Source organism: Lepidothrix coronata, unplaced genomic scaffold, assembly GCF_001604755.1.
Source record: "Lepidothrix coronata isolate B3197 unplaced genomic scaffold, Lepidothrix_coronata-1.0 Scaffold5, whole genome shotgun sequence".
Classification (NCBI taxonomy): Eukaryota; Metazoa; Chordata; class Aves; order Passeriformes; family Pipridae; genus Lepidothrix; species Lepidothrix coronata.
The window spans coordinates 9756547-9770029 of NW_016690185.1; positions in this window are offsets into that span (position 1 = coordinate 9756547).

A 13483-nucleotide genomic window follows, 5' to 3' on the forward strand; every position below is an offset into this window, starting at 1 on the left:
CTACTGTGAGAGGTTTGTTTGTAATGGAAACAACCCTGATGGATTAAGGGAAGCTGTCTCTTCCAAAAAACACATGAGATTTCAATATTAAATGGGGAGAAGTGGCCAAAGTAACATGACCCATGAAATACCTCTGAACTTTGGAGTTTTTTGGCACAATGGCAGCAGGCATGGTGTTTCATTCAGCTACCAAACCAGTCCCACTTGCATGGCTAAAACCACTCCTGCTGCTGCTGCTAAGGGTAACCACAGAGCCCTCCCTCCTACCAGAGAATTTTGGAGTGCAATGCAAATAATTGATGAGTTATCAGAACACTGAGAGCATATTTTCATTATTCTCTCACGCACAAGGATTCCGATCAGGCATAGTATGTATTTCCAGTGCTACTCACCACCTTCATTCTCGCATCATTTTGATACAAGGAAGATAGTCTTGCAGGTTGGCATAAGGCTTGGTAATCCAGGAAAGTGGAATAATGGGCAGGCACTGGAGCACTCAGAAAATTAAAATGCATTTTTTATAGTATTTTTGGTTTAGAGATTTGGGGATTTCTTATTTTAAAAAATTATATTTAGAAGCTTGAACACTGACAAAATCTAAAAATGCAAATGTGCATATTTAGGATATTTCTATGTTCAAAAACTGAACAATTTTTAGGGGAAATCTGCTCTGATATGCAAGGCTTACATCTGCCACCTTTGGTGAAACCACTCTGTCACATACCTGTCTCATGCATAGACACGTGCACACAGTCAGAGTACTCCTCCCAGATAATGTAGTCAGTGCACTCCATGAAATTAATTCCTAGTTTTTGCAGGACCAGAACTGATCATTAATTCATAGATTTATGTCTTTCCAGAATAAAGTAGGAAAATCTCAAAATAAATGGAAAATATTGGAAAAGTAAATGCACATGCTTTTAAATTTACAATATGATTTTCTTTATTGACATAATTTATTATCAAAAACTATTGGCTCAGGCTGGTTTGAGTTTCCAGGAAGTTCTCTGGCCCCTGACTGCCCATTACTGTCAATCTCAAGTCTGTGCACATACTGACATTCCAAGTATGTAGTCAGTGTTTCACTGCAGTTCAAAACAGCTCCTAGAAACTGTCAGGTGACCAGTCAGGGCCAAGGCAGGCAGTAGCAAATGAATGGGCATGAGTGGAGAGGGGTGTGCAGGGCTGTGCATGGAGACAGTGAGAGGAACAATGGAAAATTACACTTTCCTAGTAGACAAAACCACAGTGGAAAGGAACAAAGTGTAGTGTAAAGAGAAAATGATTGGATCAGGCATGTACAAATGGAAGAGAAAACCAGAACGTGAAAGCTTAAAGAGCAGAAAAAAATACACAAGTAGAAATACAAGTACTAATGTCAGGGATGCCCAGAAAAGACATGAGATACTTGCAGGACTGAGCCTCATGTAGATCACAAACATGTTTGTTACGTTAGATTAATTGTAGCCTTTTGTATGAGAGGGAGAAAGGGCTGTGCAAGGCTACTCCCTCTACCACCATAGGGTGCTTATGCAGGGATTAGACATAAGGAAATCAACCTCTTAAAAAATCTATCTTTGAGAGTGCACAAGTCCTGACAGTTTTGCCTAGGTCTTTGTACAACAAGACCTACATGAGAGACATGACTGCAAACTAGAGATGTGGAGTGCATTTCTCCTGACTCAACGGGAGCAGCCACCAGCTGCCATTAGCAAAACTTCATGAAAACAAGAGAAGCAACCTGTGAAGGTTACACAGCATGTTGTGGTGCTGAAGTTTGCCAAGTCACAAGCCTTGGATGAGCATATGAGCTAAAGACAAATGTGTATTGACAGCAAAAACCAAAGAGAAAGCATCATGGGTCTTCCCAGAAGGCACAGAAATCAGGCAGAGTTCGCTGGCATGGCAGGCCACATGGCTAATGCTTATTTCTATTTTAATCTAAAAGAACAGTCCAGAAAAACAGCCTCCTTGAAACAAACCCTTGAATGCTACTCTAAGTCTGACCTGCATGAACCAGTCTGGGGTTTCATGTGCACAGATCTGATTTCACACTGTCATCAAAAGGGATAAGACTGGCCCTGCTGCACATGTCCAAAGCTTCCCTTGCACTGTCACCAGCAGAAGTAGGGACCTAGGGCAGGGAATATCTCAGGCTGAACATGAGTCATTATTTTTCCTCTGGATCGGTTTTCAGCTGCACCTCTCCCCAGATCCTGCCTACCAGGCAGGGGCACAAGCATTAGCCCTAGGAGTGTGCAGCTGGGAGTAAACTCCCCTTTGGCAGCAAACACCAGCATAGACTGCAGTCTGAGTCAGCGGCACCATCTGACACCGGTGGCATCACAGGGCAACATGACTCCAAGTCATCCTGGGACATGTGTGCCTGAGCTGAGCATCTGGACGTGTATGTGTGACAAGGTCCATGGGTAGGACCTTAGTCATAGCAGAGCAGCCCTTGCAGGCATGGAAATTGGTAAACATGTGATTTTTGTCCTGACTTGGCTAAGCTTCTGCATATTGCTGTTATTAGTGTGTTTTTAACTTTCTGTGGTCCAACCCTCGAGACCACCCTGAGCTTTTCATGGGATATGTTTGGCAGCTACAATTGTTTGCATGCCAATTGGATTGTATTTTATATATCAGCAGCTGTGCCTGGAGCAGCGCCTGATCTTTTGACTTCCTTTTGTGGTGACCTCCTCTTTTGTTCAACTGCTGCATGCTCTGATGCCTGTCAGTCTGTCATGTGCCAGGGAAGCAGCAGTAAGACAGAAATTCTCCAAGGATTTTTATTTTCTTTTTCACATGAATTCAGGCACAATAAGGAGGTTCATGAAGAGCATCTTGTGAACAATTCAGCTCTGGTTGGACAGTGTCCTCTGTGTCAAGCAGTGGGCCAGCAGGAGCTTCTGGATTTGACAGCTTTGGTTTGTCTGAGGTAACAGTCATGCAGACAACCCAGCCCACAAAAAAACAACGAGATCTCGTCATCCCTTGGAGATGATATATGTCCTTTGGCTAGTGGCCCTGTGAAAGTGTGTGTTTGTACAGATCCTGCCCTTGCTGCACAGTGATTTGGTTGTGCTCTCTAACAAAATCTTAAGCTGCTATAGGCCACTCCTTGACCCAATATGGTATCTAAGACCAAATTCATATCCCACACCCCATGGTCCAAAGGATTTTCCCACCTTTTCACAAACCCCAAGACACTGCTAGCATCAAACCATTCCCTGCAGACACAACAGATACGTTCACATGGGTCTGCTGACTGCTCAGCATAACTTCATGGATCACAGGTAGTGAGGAGTGGGACCCACATGTTCTCCTGGGACCCACAGGAATCTGATGTGAGAGAATCCAGCACATTGCACCCCCTCCTGCACCCCCTCCTGCACTTCACCCTGTGTATTGGGAACAACATACATTCTTTTCTCTGGATATATGGTTTGCTTACTTACACCCAGGAGACACCTTAACAACAAGAAGCTCATTAGGGACCACCATTACTGGAGGCATGGGATAAAAGCTGTTGCAGAGAAGAGACAGGAGCATTGCTGCATTGCTCCACAGTCCTGCTCACAGGCATCACTGAGGCTGCATGGAACTGAGAGGCAGACAAGCATGTCAGTGAGAAACGTGTTTGCCTTTGGCACATTTTACCCGATGTGGAAAGTGCGAAACACCTTGAAGTAGACGTAAATTTTGTTTCAACTTGATTGGTACTTTTACTGCCCATTTTGTTCTAAATGACAGCTAGGCCTAAGATACCCAAGTTAATATATCATAGCAATAGCATTTCCTGTTTTATCATACCATGAAGGACAAATGAATGATGTAATCTTGCAAAAAACATTAAATACCTTCAGAAGACTCTGAAACAGCCCTTGATGGCTATTTATAGCAGGTGCACATTGCTTTGTGGTGCTCTGAGGTCTGGGGTCTGCTGTAGCAGAAGGATGCACAATGTGGAGCAAGCTGTGTTTGCTTACAGCTAGTAAACAACAGCATTTATTGTAGGTCATCTTTCACTGCTGTTTGCTACTTGCTTTTAAATACTACTTACTTTCTCTGCCAGAAAACTACACAATTACTACTAGCAATCAGAATAAATTACACTTCTAAAATAATTTCTTCTGAAATAGAGACCCCTCCAGGGTGAATCACTCGAGCACTACATAGCTGTGCTAGGGTGCAAGCAGGGACAAAAGAAAGACTATACTGGAGCATAGGAACTTGAAAGAATTGTTGTGTTTCCAGTGACATGCTTCTTTTTCTTTTTGCTTTTTAGTTGGATATTCCTTTGCTATCATCTTTTCCATACTTTGGCTCCAGTTCAGAACTACTTGGGCACATATTTAACTTCAAGTAGTTAATCATGTGCTCATGTTCTTTGCTCCGTTGGGACCCTGGTTATTAAATACCTACGTCATATCAGGAAGGATGGCTCTGTATGATAGTGAGTACCTGCCAACCTTGTCCTTTGGGGCTCTGGGAGGTTACTCCAAACCTTAGACCAAACAGACTTGTTCAAGAGCATTACAATTGCTATTTTCCCTAGGAACTCATAATGCTGTCAAAGCATCAGTCTTGGCCTGTATACATCTCATTCTTGAGATGGTCACTTTCTGCGTCCTCTGCAGAAAGCAGACTTTAAATCAGAGGCTTTGTGTGGTTCTTCACTATTCCCACCCAGCAGCAACAGCTCTGAAGGCAGCAGTCACAAAGTCAAACCCTTCATGGCATTCAGAGCAAGAGGTAGGAAGAGTATTTTGCTAGCACATTGGTTCCTCTCTAGCTGTGTGTGCAGATGCACTACATTAGCCTAAAGGTACTTTCCTCCTTACGTGCCTGTTAGCAGGTACCTCATTCAGCTGACTACAGTTTAAAGTGAATTGGGTCTGGCAGAGCACAAGCCTTGCTTTCCCCTGCATGCTTCTTTAAGAAAGGCTGTCCTGGGACTGCAGGTTCCCGGAGGGAGTGAAGGAAAAGCTGCAGAGCTGGGCAGAGAGCCACTTTTGCAGGGAGAAAAGACTCGCATAGTGCCATCTGCCCTGTAAAACTTTTTGGCAATGTAAAAATACATACCATGTCTTCAACGTATACATATAAAGAAAGCTAACATCCCTTGCTAAATCACACCCATTTTCCCCTGGATTTCACTCTACTTGCAAAGATACTTACAGAAATGCTAAATATTGTATTCTCTGACTGACTTTAGCCCCTGTCACTTTTAACAGGCCCCAGTTAGTATGCTAACAGGAATGCGTGTTTAATGCTTTGTTCATGATTGTGCAATGAGGATGGAAAAGCTGTAACGACTGTTCCATGATGCAGAGTCTATAAATAGAGTGCATGGGAAAGGATGCTCTCTAATGCATTATGTTCTAATCAATAACAACAAGCTGACTCCAATTATATTTTATTGTCTCAGAAAAGTATTTACATGGTATAACAGCTGTGAGTCACAGCGGTGGTTTAGTTAAGAGTCAGATTCACTTAGGAATATTTGAGGCTAATGGCTATTGTTTTCTGCACTCAGGCACTGCACCATTGACTGCTCTTGCTGCAGTTAATATTTAATCCCTTCACTGAAGTTGCACACTTAAAAGTAAGTGCTCTTCACAAGAACGCACTCCAAGGCCATAGGAAGAAAAAGGTTGGTATCCTAGCTGGATGCAAACCTCAGCAAGCTTATGAATTCTTTGGATAGGGAAAGTGTAGAGATCCCAAGTGCATATGATCCTTCAAATTCTTTTAAGTAAAGAGAAAGATGACAGGTTAAAGTGATTTGCCCAAAATTGCGTAGCAGATGAGTGGCAGAGAGAGGAAAACAACCCAAGTTCCCTAAGCCTTGCATTGTTAGGTCTGGCCGCAGACCTCGGGTACCACGTTTTGTTTTCTCAGTGATCTGAACTGTGTTGCATTACCCTATGTTTATGACAGATTAGCAACTGGTATACAGAAGATTACTAGAGATACCCAAGTCTTGGGTGGTACATGGCAATTAACCAGAAGTTTAGTCATGTGGTAGAGACCTCATATGTCCACATGAGCTTGAGGAAAATCTTCACAGATCAACCTGCAGATACTCTGAACATGAGTAAATAAAATCCAAATACTGTGTATTTAATGAGAACCAGACCTGGGAGAAGCACATAGTTTCAACTTTCAGCCATTTTCCCTCTTCTGAAGCAAGAAACACTGAGAAAAGATGTTTTATCTCTCTTTTCTAACAGACTTAAAAGCTTGGCTAATAATGCTTTACAAAAAAACTCCCTTCAGTTATGTACTGCGATATGGTAAGTACAATGATAATTATTACAATTTCATGCATCCATTTTCCATAGGAGCATTTTCATCCCTGATTTCTCCAGAGCACTTAATGCTTTCAGACAGCCAGTGAGGATGACTTTTCAAGAGATGGAAAGCAGGGAGGTAGAACAACTTCAGTGTTCCATGAGAGCATTCACATTTACGTGGAGGTCGCCTACAGCAACTAATGGTATAAGCTTCCTTTTGTCTCACTAAAGTGATAAATTTTAAGACACTTGCTTGTGTTTTCTTACTTTGTTTTAAATTACCGGACAAGAAGAGAAACATGAAGAAAGAGACCGAGAGACAGCGAGAGAAATAGGTACCAGTCAAGACCGAAATATAAAGTAGCCTCAGAGGTAAACCAGAGTTACTTATGTCTTTGACAGAGTTACCCTGTGGTGAGAGGAAACTCACTGCTGTCAGTGAGTTACAGAAGCCAGGACATGTACCCATTACTACATTATTGATATGCTGGATTCCAAAATAACTTTGCCTTTGAGAAAGGTGAGGTTGGCTTGCTGTAGTCTGTACCTCTTGACTGTGGAGATTACAGACTCTGACTATGTCCCGGGGAGTTGCTAATGTCTGGAGCCTGATTTCCAGAGAAACTGTGCATTATTGGGTTGTATGTTTTGCTGAAAGTTGGAGGTTTTCCCCTCTGTAAAGTCTACGTATTGCTTAAGTAGCCAAAGGAAGCACTAGGTACCAAGTTACACTTGTACTAGGATTGTCCAGTGGTTATTCTAACACAAAATGTGAATTCACCTTACCAAATCATTGCTTGCCCAACACTTTGGGGATCTAACATACTACATAGCATGAGGTGTACTTAACTATCATGGTCAATTGGTCACATCCTCCTCCTCCGTTGTAGACAACACTATCCAGTTTCACAGGCAGTGCTGAAGCCCATAGAGACAGAATGACCACAGCTGTGTGAATAGCATCACCATGGTAAATATGTAAACATGCAAGGTTAGAAGGTGGTCAGATCTGACACTTGCAATACCAGACCAGAGTCAGTACCTCTGCTATGATCTAGTCATGCAGAAATGAGTCACTGTTGACCTCCTGAACTTGGTGAGCCTATGAGTTCACATGATTCATCTCATTTTGCAGTAAAAAGTTTTTTAATATATTTCTGCACAGCTACAAGAAATGCAAGGTGTAGGATGCATCTTAATGTGATAATTTACACTAGGGTATTTGTAGATTCAGTAGTTACACTTATTTTAATTATTAAGTTTCCATCAATAGTTTCTACCTGATACTGCTTACATTAAGAACTTTCAGCACAACATTTTCTCATCCATTCTCATGGATGGTCTCTATCTCATCTATTTAATGCTTTTCTATCAATATGTGATTGTATGTGTCTGATATGATGCAGTCCAAATCTTCCCTGGTGCCTACAAAAAGTACTCCACTAGATTTGTGTTTCTCACATTAAAATGCATGTCTCTTAGTATTTTGATGTTTTTAAACAATTGCCCAGCACATGATTATCCTCCTACTTTATTGTGTCTACCCAATTTTAAAGGACATCTTTTTTGGAACCCTACCTTGGCAGAATAATAAATACACTCTGGTAATCTAAGAGAACAGATCACTTCCTGAAACAAATTTATCCACTTAAACACTTCTTTAATGAATCCACAGATCAGGAGCACTAAACAGGATCAAGGGCTAAGCAATAGGATTCTATACTGCATTTGAATCCTTTAATTATCATATTTTTTAAATGGTGAGAGGGTTACATTTTACCAAATCAAGATAGCTAGCAACTTCAATGAAGCTGTATTACACTAACTTCATAACAGTGAGTTTCAGAGCAGGGGATAACCTAACTTGTACCTGTACAGGCTGAACTTACAGCCCTGCTTTTGGCTTGAACTTAGGCTCCTTTCAAATATCACTCACCCTACATCAGATAGCTTTTCTAGGAGGAAGTAGGGAGATTATTCCTGAGTGGGATCCAGGATTGACTTCTTTCTACCTATGGTCTGCCAATACCAAAGCCAATGGGTCTCTGGGATGATTTGCACAATGGGGAGATGTGCAAGAGAAGCTGCCATAATATTGGGCTCACAATGGGGAAGCATCATCTTGCTCTCCCTGGATCCTGTCCGGAAGAGCTCCCATTGGCAAGTACTGTCGGCAGGGTGAACTCAGCCACATAGTTAGTTTGGGGGCTGATCCTGAGTAGCTGTGCAAATCCAGCCAGTGAACTTATGAGCAGGACTTATGTTTCAAGTGCAGCTTTCAGCTAGATTTTTCCTGATATAGTTCTACTCTTTGTTTGACCCTAAGAAACTGCTAGTATTTCCACTAGTCATGGGCAAAACTCCCATGGACTTCAACGCAAGTTAAATTTCTCTGCAGAAAGAGACATGTCATTTAGTCTGTGGTTTGGTCTCACATTAGTATTTACTGCCCACTGCTATGCAAAACAAAATGACAAGTTTCTAAAAGGAAAGTTTATTCTTTTGCATGTGTGTTTTCTAACCACATGAGTAAAAATAGACATGGTAATTTCACTGTCTGCAAGTGAATGTCTGGAGCTTCTTGAAAATCATCTTTCAGAGACAGCATGTGAACCTGCAGGACTCGCTAACTGAGATCCAGGTGGTAAATCCATGACAAAGCTGCTTTGATGTGACTCAGGGTGACTTATCATCTCTCAGGTCAGTGAGTGCCCAAATTCCACTTTTTTGTGTGGATGTGCCCCAGGACATCTGTAATTCATGATAGGAATTACCTAGATGTTGGCAGAAGAAATCACAAAAAAACTCTGCCCAGTCTGCAGCAGTGGTGAAAAGAGCTGATTTATGTCAGAATACAAAAAGAAGGTGATAGAGAACAGCTTGAAATATACTCTGTATCATTTGATAATTCAAGGAGAGTTTCCTTTGCAAAACAAATTGGTTACTCCTGTCTATTTTGAGAATGGTATTGGAGACAATTCCAAAGCATAGTTAGAGGCAAAGCAAAAGTCCTCTTAAAGAATGCTTGAAAAGTTTGGAAACACTTTCTCAGACTAAATAAAAAAATTTGAATAAAAAGAAACAAGACTAAAAGCATATAAAATGATGCAGACAAAGTTAATCAGGAAGAGAATGAAGGCAACTTCCTGAAAGGAAGTTTTTAACCCGGTTTTCTTTCCTAAATGAAAGAAAAGCAGGTTTAAAAAAATGTGCATTTTCACCGTATGCACAGCTAACCTATGTTGCCATTAAAGCAGACTTCTCTTAACGCAGAAAGGCAAGTTATATGTATTTACAGCTTAAAGCAGTGTCAAGAGTTGTAATAGGACAAGTAAGCAGGGCTCAAATCCCAAACTTAGTTGGCAGGACAGTAGCTATAATGGTGGATGTGAGAGGTGTGGGTTCAATTTCCTTCTCTACCCTGTAATCTGTTTGGCTAGAGAGGGATGAAAGACAATAGCTAGGCAGATGCTGAAATTTGGTTTGGAGACCAGAAACCCCTGAGAATTCTCAGGAATTCCACAGTTCAATGCCATTAAAACATTGGCTCTCTGCGCCTCTGCTCTCCAGCTACAAAGTGGGAACAACGGCATTGCACTCCAACCAAAACATATGAGACAATCCATCAATGTGCAAAGACATATATTCCTGTGACCAAGAACCAGAGAAACATTATCTTCAGAAGAAATTAACTCCTGTTCTTACTTCTGGGGTTATTTTTGGTTGTGTCGTTTTTTTTGTTCTGGTTTGGTTTTTTTTTTCTCTCCCTCCCCCAAAGTACATGATGCTGTTGACTGCTGCTAAGGTCTAGCTGCCCTTGTACTACAGCTGCAGCCCTAGTCCTGGAGGAGGTTAGTCAGATGCCAGAGTGCCAGAAGAGCAGAAGCAATGCTTGATGAATCTTGCCTGCAGATCAGCATTCCTCTCTTCTGCCTGTGTGCTTTAAAATTCAGTGACTGAACCCATGCTTTCCCTCTAACATGGATCTTTAATAACAAAGCATCAGACAGGGTAGCAAAAGCCACCCCAGAGTGAATCTAAGAACCAGCTGTTGTCGGCTTGTTGATCCTTTACTTCCATACACTGATACAGTGCTGAAACTACAAGTCCCAGTGTGCAATACCACATCTTTATCAAAATGGAACATCGGTTGCCTAGCAGTTAAATATCTTGGCAACAAAATATCTATACTTATGACTATGTGAGCAGACATTATCTGATTTGCTATTGCTGTCCCCTCTAAACTGTGTTGGAGGTATTTCGTTACAGCAAAATTCAGAAGTCAGGAGGTTCAGAGCACCAAAAAGCTACTAGATTCATACCAGAGGAGAAAAAAAGGGGATGCAACACTTTTTGACTGCAGTATATACTATAAATCACACAGCAAATATCAGAAGATGCAATTTGGCATTATGTCCAACCATGCTTGAATAATCAGGTCAGTCTTATTTGTTGCTGTTCCAATCTCTCCTGCAAATACTAGCTTCCTTGTTTTATTCTGATTCACGCAGGCCCCACAACCATCTGCGATTTGGCAGCTTTACCGAGTCAGAAAATGTCAGCAGGAGTGGGGAGGGGTGATTAAAGAGAAGAGACAGAAACTTTTCCAGCCCTCAGCTTGCCTGCCTTTTTAGCACACTTTGTGTGAGCTCTGCTGGCAACACCTACCATTCCTTTCTTTCATTAGAACATCTGATTGTGCTAACTGGGGCTGCCCAGCACTTGATTAAAGATGTGTTTTTGACTGAGACTGTGCAATTAAATGTGAGAGTTGTACGGATCCAAGACCTTAATTAGGGGCTGGAGAGGGGAGATCTACTGTTAATACAATATAGCCCTGAACTACTTAATAGACTGATATTTCATGTTGGGGAGGGGGGAGAAAGAGGTGTAAAAAGTCTGAGGTCCCATATGGGGAAGCAGGATGCGAAGCTCAGGGAAGAGGTTTGCCTTCTTGTCTTCTCAGCACCCTAGCCACAGACCTGCCACTGACCCTTGGGTAGCCTGGTACAGATCACTAGGAACTGGTTTCTGACCTCACTTGGCTGTTCTGCCTTTGGCTATATGAAATCAACCTGTGCCAGATCTGTTGCAGTGTGTGTACAGGAACATATTACACGCTGTTTCAGGCCAGACTAATACATTATCAGATTTGACCAACTCTGCTTGGACAGTGGTGACACAAAGTCTTCTGCCCCACAACAAAGACATGTTAATGGCACAGTAAGATCTTTGGACTGGAGCACTGTTGTGGGCTGCAGTGAGCTGTCACAGCAAGCACAATCATTCTGGCACAGTAGTAGGTATCCCCTCTCACCAGTTGCCTCCCTTGCCTCTGCACACACCTTCCCAGGAAGAGCTGCTGGAATGAATCACAGAAGTCCCTGGCCCAGTTCAATGTAAAATCAGCCAGGTTTTCCCTTCCCCAGCATTAGGCAAGTTGACATCAGTCTGAGGGTTTGGCTTGTTAAGCGATGCAGGTTTCACTCTTCAAAGGGCAATAGAAAAGAGCATGGCACTTCTTACATTGCTACAGCTGTGTCTGCTCTGATCTGCTTCACTTCCTTCCTCCCACTTACCCCCAGGAAGTCAAGAATTCCCTGCTATTTCTTTTTCTGCTTCATTTTGCTGCATTTCGAAAATGAGATTGTTAATGCTTGCTCCACAGGACTATAGAAAACACAGTCAGAAGATAAACATGTACCAGTGCAGTGCTTTAAAATCTCATATCTAGCACACTCTCACTGTAAGCTGCTTGTGGAGAGAAGAGTGGTCTTCCCAACTGCCAAGTTTATTACTTAGCTGGATCACAGTCATTTATTCTACCTCCAAACAAAGTGTAGTGATCAGAAGTTCTTCTTGTGTGATAGCGTTAAAGAATTTTGCAGATCAAGGCCTTTCTGAAATGATGGAGATGGGGCGAATACCCCTCCTCTTGATTCAACTTAGCTGCGTGTGTAATGAAAACCAAATTCCCTGTATCTCTGCCAAAGAAATAAGAAAACTAAGTGTGGCATTTCCTTACTCCTGACATCCTACAACTGGCCTTTTCTGTAATACAGAAGGTCTATGTTAAGTAACCATTCTCATGAAAACCAGTTTAGATAGCAGTGACTAGGTGGGTACACACGGTGTTTCAGAAAGAGAAGTGTGGCTGTTGGGGTTTTTTACTGTGTTTAGGAAAAGAAACACTGTACGTGTCACCCTTCAACAACCCTAAACTTGCTGTGGGTGTCAAGAAGATGGTTCTTTTCTCCTGACTTTCTTGGTCAATAGTAACAGCAAGGAGTTCTGGAGCAAAGATGAAAACTAATGACATCAGCATCCACTTATGGCACAAGAGCTGATTTAAATTCAGCTCTGACAGTTGTTGCTCTTTCAGGAAAGTTGGTGCAAACCTGAGAATCTAGCTATAAACACAGAGAATTTCATCTAATGCTCCTCTGTGCAAGAGGAAGAGACCATTCCCTTTCCACATCTATCTATGGCAATACATAATCAGTGGTGAAACCTGTGCAGCAAAGCTGGTATCTGCTTCCTTGTTTTAATAGAGATGTCCCAGGCGTGGCTGGAGCTTGGACTTTTTTTATGTGTGGTTTTTTTGGTATTTTTGTTGTTGTTTATCCTATGCATTCATGGCTTTTACACAGTCAGTCTTACAGGCTAGAGTGGTGATCACCAGTGTGAAATATTAGCAGGAAATGTTGAGCTGCACGAAGTGCTCTGAGATTCATTAGTTTCTGCACACTGATAATACTTATACATGCATGTAAAGTTTCCCTCTGCAGCCATTCCAAATTCAAACTCTGTGGGAGATATCAGGACTGGCAGATTAATATGAAATTTGGGGTTGGATTTTACAGAGGTTCAAGCAGCAATTAGACTAAACCAGAAATCTGAATTTGAAGATTCAATTCCTCTCCAACTTCCAATATATTCCTGTCAGACATAGTTTACATTTGACCCCTGTGTGCCAAGTGAATGAAGCGAATCCAATATTCCTGAACTGGGGAAATCTTCACTGTTAATTGAAGTCCTTTTTCTACAGCCTGTTTTTCTCCAAATCACAGGACAATGTAGGTAGGGAAAAACATAAATATACTCACGCTGGCCCTGTAAAAACAGAGTAAAATCTATAATGTTTGAACAAAATAGCATAAGAAAGGATTAGGCTGCTGTAGCTG